Genomic DNA, 6646 nt, shown 5'->3' with positions numbered 1-6646 from the left:
GACCTCACCAAATACAGACCTCACCAAATACAGACCTCACCAAATACAGACCTCAGACCCTCACCAAATACAGACCTCACCAAATACAGACTTCACCAAATACAGACTTCACCAAATACAGACCTCACCAAATACAGACCTCAGACCTCACCAAATACAGACCTCACCAAATACAGACCTCACCAAATACAGACCTCACCAAATAAAGACCTCAGACTTCACCGAATACAGACCTTAGACTTCACCAAATACAGACCTCAGACCTCACCAAATACAGACCTCAGACCTCACCAAATACAGACCTCACCAAATACAGACCTCAGACTTCACCAAATACAGACCTCAGACTTCACCAAATACAGACCTCAGACTTCACCAAATACAGACCTCAGACCTCACCAAATACAGACCTCAGACCTCACCAAATACAGACCTCACCAAATACAGACCTCAGACCTCACCAAATACAGGCCTCAGACTTCACCAAATACAGACCTCACCAAATACAGACCTCAGACTTCACCAAAAACAGGCCTCAGACCTCACCAAATACAGACCTCACCAAATACAGACCTCAGACCTCACCAAATACAGACCTCACCAAATACAGACCTCAGACTTCACCAAATACAGACCTCAGACTTCACCAAATACAGACCTCAGACCTCACCAAATACAGACCTCACCAAATACAGGCCTCAGACTTCACCAAATACAGACCTCAGACTTCACCAAAAACAGGCCTCAGACTTCACCAAATACAGACCTCAGACCTCACCAAATACAGGCCCCAGACCTCACCAAATACAGACCTCAGACTTCACCAAAAACAGGCCTCAGACCTCACCAAATACAGACCTCAGACTTCACCAAATACAGGCCTCAGACTTCACCAAATGTAGACCCCAGACCTCACCAAATGTAGACCTCAGACTTCACCAAATACAGACCTCAGACTTCACCAAAAACAGGCCTCAGACCCTCACCAAATACAGACCTCAGACCTCACCAAATGTAGACCTCAGACTTCACCAAACACAGACCTCAGACCTCACCAAATGTAGACCTCAGACCTCACCAAACACAGACCTCAGACCTCACCAAATACAGACCTCACCACACATTCTGCATCTGTCAGATCAATTTGGAATATGGAAAAAACATGTACACCGGGGTCATCCTCAGTAGAATCAGTATGGTTGCATGGGGACAGTTCTGCGTTAATGTGCCAAAGTGATACTTAAATCCTCCTTACATCATTTCAGCTCAATAATAATATTTATCCTTTACTCAGTATCATTTTGGATTTCCGAGACATCATTTCCACCACAGAGAATGACATCATATTTCCTGTCATTTCTAAGGGTGACGTCATTATCCATGATGTCATTTTGGCAATAATTGACTCTGTGCATAACTTCAAATCAAAACAACGCCGCCCAAGAAGTGACTTCCTGTTTCGAATCAGCACGCCAAAATAAAAGCACCATCTTATTCATTAGTTCAACTTTCTGTCTGCCTAACTGTTAACAGACAAAAACACTTCAAATGTATTTAATTATATTCTTCTAATGTTGCAAGAACCTGCTGAACTAATCAATGAGACGAGCTGTGTGCTTTTATTTTGGCGAGCTGGATCGAGCTGTGTGCTTTTATATTGGCGAGCTGGATCGAAACAGGAATGAGATGAAAATGAAAGACGACTGAACAGAGACGCACGTTTATGTGATATAAGTTTGTCATGTCAACAGAGTGTCAGTCTGAGTCAGTGTTTAAGCTGCTCAAGACGTTAGCATGCTACCGGTTAGCAACTGAATCAACTGTCAATGGCTTCAACACGATAAACACATGTGTGACTCACATCTATGACACTGAGGAAAGACGACAGTAACAGCTCTGACCTCTGACACATGGCTTTTTCTTTGAGCTGTTGAAGCTAAATGCTAAGCGTTAGCATGCTAGCGTCTTAAAAACTGACTCACTGGTTTCTGGTTCTCAAACTTTTCACAACGGCTTATATTTGTGTTGCACTTAACAAGCCTGCTTTGACAAGTTTCTCACAGCGTTTCCTTATTATATTCATATAGAGGAGAGAGGAGGAGAGAGAGGAGAAGAGAGGAGGAGAGGAGGAGAGAGGAGAGAAGAGGAGAGGAGGAGAGAGAAAAGAAGAGAGGAGGAGAGAGAAAGAAGAGAGGAGAAGAGAGGAGGAGAGAGAAGAGAAGAGAGGAGGAGAGCGAAAAGAAGAGAGGAAGAGAGAGAGGAGAAGAGAGGAGAAGAGAAGAGAGGAGAAGAGGAGAGAGGAGGAGAGAGAAGAGAAGGATAGAGAGGAGAAGAGAGGAGGAGAGAGAAGAGAAGAAAGGAGGAGAGAGAAGAGAAGAGGAGAGGAGGAGAGGGAGGAGAAGAGAGGAGGAGAGAGAAGAGGAGAGAGAAGAGAAGAGGAGAAGAGAGAGAGGAGAAGAGAGGAGAAGAGAAGAGAGGAGAAGAGAGGAGAAGAGAGGAGAAGAGGAGAGAGGAGGAGAGAGAGGAGAAGAGGAGAGAGGAGGAGAGAGAAGAGAGAGAGGAGAGAGGAGGAGAGAGGAGAGAGGAAGAGAGAGAGGAGGAGAGAGGAGGAGAGAGGAAGAGAGAGAGGAGGAGAGAGGAGGAGAGGAGAGAGGAGGAGAGAGGAGAGAGAGAGGAGAGAGAGGAGGAGAGGAGAGAGGAAGAGAGAGAGGAGGAGAGAGAGGAGGAGAGGAGAGAGGAAGAGAGAGAGGAGAGAGGAGGAGAGGAGAGAGGAGGAGAGGAGAGAGGAGGAGAGAGGAGATACTAGGAGGGGAAAGGAGGAGAGAGGATAGGAGGAGAGAGGAGGGGAAAGGAGGAGAGAGGATAGGAGGAGAGAGAGGAGAAGAGAGGAGGAGAGAGAAGGAGAGCGGGGGAGAGAGAGAAGAGAGAGGAGGAGAGGGGAGGAGAGAGAAGGAGAGAGAGAGCGAGAAGACAAGAGGAGAGAGGAGAGGAGAGAAAGAGTAGGAGAGAGGAGGAAAGGAATTAATCAGAAAGGAGAGTGATCTCCGAATCTAGAATAAAAACAGTGATTTTGATCAAACGAGCCTCAGTTTAGCTTAGATTTCTTTAGAATTAAACTGTTTTCACCTCTGGAGACCTTAGATTCTCACCTTTCAAACGAGCCACAGCCTGTGTCCATAACTATAACATAGAATACACTGTGGTGCTACAAATATCATGAAAAATGGTCTGGATTGTTGGAACTCTATGTGCTAAGAAACAATCTTTGGTCCGATCTTCACAATAACATGTTTAACCTTCGCACTGATGTGTCTCCATAGGATTTTTTTGGAATATTGGGACATTTTCACATCAGGTGTCTCCACTTTTTTAGCTCCATCAGACTCCAAACTTTCCAGCCTTGGACTAAACAAAACATGGACGGATTTTTCAGAAGGAGCTCTTAATTCCCTGACGGATTTATTGATCTTTGAAAAACAAAAACAAGGAGATATTTGAATTGTAACAGATTGTTTTTCTGCCATTTTTCCACTTAAAATGCCTTACTTTTAAACCAAAACATGAAATGACAGAAAACTTCCAATACATTTCCCCCTCATATTCACATCAGTGATCCACAGCAGAAGTTTCAAAAACATCTCTCCACATTTAGGTTTTTTCCCCATTCGCCTGCTCGCCTTAAAAGACATAATGAACTTGGTGAAGCCGCTGAGTTCTTACCGGTGGTGAGCGCGCAGGGCCGGAGAAGAGGAGGAGAGGCGAGGGGCCCGGGGCGGTGTGGGGGTCCGTGAGGAGGAGGAGGAGGAGGTCCGGGGGTAAGAGGCAGGAGAGAGCAGGGGCAGCAGGGGGGAGCTCTGCGGCGCTGTGTCCGAGTGAGAGGCTCCGTCAGGCGGGAAGAGGAAGAGGGAAAAACAGCCCCCGAGCGGAGACGGAGAGAGGGAGCGAGGGGGAGGAGCTTAGAGGAGAGAGGGAGGGGAGAGGGAGAGAGGGGGAGAGAAGAGAAGAGAGGAAAGCGAGGAAGAGGGAGGAGAGAGAGGAGAGATGAGAGAGAGAGGGAGCGAGCGATGGGGAGGAGCATAGGGGAGATAGAGGGGAGAGAGGGGTAAGGAGAGGGGGAGGAGCTTAGAGGAGAGAGAGAGGGGAGAGAGAGAGGGGGAGAGAGAGAGGGGGGAGAGAGGAAAAGAGAAAGAGAGAGGGCGAGAGAGGAAGAGGAGAGAGGAAGCGAGGAAGAGGGGAAAGAGGGTGGAGAGAGGAGAGATGAGAGAGACAGGGAGCAAGCAAGGGGGAGGAGCTTAGGGGAGATAGAGTGAGGGGGGTAATGGGAGAGCGAGGAAAGAGAGAGGGGGAGAGAGTGTTAAGGAGAGAGAGGGGGAGAGAGAAGACAAGAAATAGAGAAGAGAGGAAATAGAGGAAGAGGGGAGAGATGGTGGAGACAGAGGAAGAGAGAGACTAGAGATGAGAGAGGGAGCTAGGGGATGGAATTTAGAGGAGAGAGTGAGGGTTAAGGGGAGATGGAGGAAATAGAGGAGAGGGTTAAGGAGAGAGAGGAAGAGAGAGAGGGGGGAGAGAGGAAGAGAAAAGAGGAAAGCGAGGAAGAGGGGAGAGAGGGTGGAGAGTGAGGAAGAGAGAGAGGAAGCGAGGGGGAGGAGCTTAGGGGAGATAGAGAGGGGAGAGAGAAAAGAGGGAGGAAGAGGGGAGAGAGAGGAGAGTGAAGAGAGAGGAGAGAGAAGGGGGAGAGGGGTAAGGAGCTACAGTAAAAGTGCAATGAAGATGGAGATCAGCGCTGGTAATGCAGAGAAGCTAATAGGCTAAAGCTAAGTAGCCCGGCTGCTGCAGATTCATTCAGGATTAGTTTGTTTCCACCACAGCACTTTTATGTTGTGCTTTGCATTAGAGCGATTCACCCATGGTAGAAATGTAAAATGACAAGTCTGCAGAATGAAATCACATCTGTGTCATGACCGCGCCATAAACAGCAGAATATGACTCTGGGAATAAAAACACCGCTAGCATCCGTTAGCATGCGGCTCTTGCTCCAGCTAACACACACCGTCTGTAGCCTGATATTGGTAAACATTGGCCTTAGCCACGACTCTCTCTTTGAACCTTTGAACTGGACACAGAGCAGCTCACGATTTTACAAACCCCACAACGCGCAATGTGACATTACAATTCTTATTATAGACAAAAATAAACCGCAGTGAACACCAGTCCTACAAGCTAACAAGCTAACAAGCGAATCACCACAAAGCAGCAGCAGCTACTATCCCACTGTTGATTCACTAAACATAAGGATAAACAAAACTTATTTCCTGCGTGGAACCAACTTCTTATATATATAATTAAAAAATAAACTAAATAAGCTGCATTTCTAAATATGCAACCTTTTAATGAATGCAAAGAATTGTATAAACATTATTTAATAAAACAAGCTCCACCTGAGCTGAAAAAACTCCACCAGAAGTGCATTTTTACAAATAATGACTGACTCCACACCGCTGGCTGCTCTGCTCTTTGGCAACAACACTAGGGGCCGCCATTGCTGCAGTTCCTCCATATCGCCGCTAGTCTCCCATTGGAATGCATTGGACTTCAGACACGTGAAAAATAACTTCAGAGCCTGGTCCCTAATGTTCTTAAACTTCTACATAACAGCTGATATTCCTCCTGTGATAACGCTGGGTTAGTTACAGTTAAAGGGACCAGGCTGGTTTTCGTTAAAAAAATAATCGAAATCTCGTACTAATGAGGGCCGGACTGTTAGCATTGGAGCTGCACGAGCTACATGTCACACAAGGGCGGAGTCTACAGTGAAGGTCCCGCCCTTATGCCCTTTTTAGGAGCAAGCTTCGTCAGGGCTGGGGAGGAGGAGTCTGTAAATCCGCCATGATTTCCCCCTCGAGCGTGGTCATTATGGTAAACGGGGCGGAGTGAGGAGGAGACATCTATTCTTTTTAGCGGTCTGTGCACTTTAATATAAATATAGCAAATCATAACATCTGATCAAGAATATAAGAAAAAAGTCAAATACCTACAAAAAAGAGCGCCATCTGCTGTTTCAATCAAAGTTTTGACTTTTTAATCCTTTCTCCACAAGCTGATATTTAATGGGTGTAAAAAAAAATAATAATAATAATAGTGCTCTTAAAGGAAAATTTTTACATACTGAGATATGTTCTTACCTTAGCTTTGATGAGTTCTTTAGGACCTGTCTGGTCAGGAGTACCAGGAGTAGTTCGAAATCCGCGCAGTAATCTTCACTTTACTGTGCGGATGCCAAACTACTCCTGGTATTATTACGCCTTACAATATAGTCCCCCTTTTATCCGCTTAGAAAATCCACATTGTTTAATTTTGTGTAATTATACTTTGTAGTGGAACACTTCACGTAACCATATTTAAATAGGGAAAACGTGGAAGAGCTTGGTAGCTTCTATCTTGACCTGTTTTGGAGCTATAGAGGAGGAGAGGCTAAATGCTAACGCCGTCTGCGCTGTGTTTACGTGACTGAAGGCACGGGGGAAGATCAGACAGGTCCTAAAGAACTCGTCAAAGCTAAGGTAAGAACATATCTCAGTATGTAAAAACGGTGGCCTTCCTTTAAAAATAGTGCTCAAGACAGAGCGAGTCAAAACAAGACTTAAAA

At 45.9% G+C, this 6646-nt stretch overlaps 1 protein-coding gene across 2 annotated transcripts in view; it reads right to left on the bottom strand.

Moving 5' to 3' along the window:
- The window catches only part of LOC306967790 (poly(rC)-binding protein 3), an 89804-nt gene extending 85865 nt beyond the window's left edge, over window positions 1-3939 (bottom strand). Inside the window, exon 1 of one of the 2 annotated variants that reach the window (XM_079562974.1) lies at window positions 3721-3939. The gene's annotated coding sequence lies outside the window, so the exon portion shown is untranslated. The remainder of the gene's footprint in view (window positions 1-3720) is intronic. The other variant, XM_079562973.1, reaches the window with a different exon arrangement.
- Between the last annotated feature and the right edge of the window lie 2707 nt (window positions 3940-6646).

The sequence above is a fragment of the Gobius niger genome (genome assembly GCF_951799975.1).
Source record: "Gobius niger genome assembly, chromosome: 9".
Classification (NCBI taxonomy): Eukaryota; Metazoa; Chordata; class Actinopteri; order Gobiiformes; family Gobiidae; genus Gobius; species Gobius niger.
Note: the sequence above shows the minus strand (reverse complement) of the source record. Positions and strands in the feature narration are given on the sequence as shown.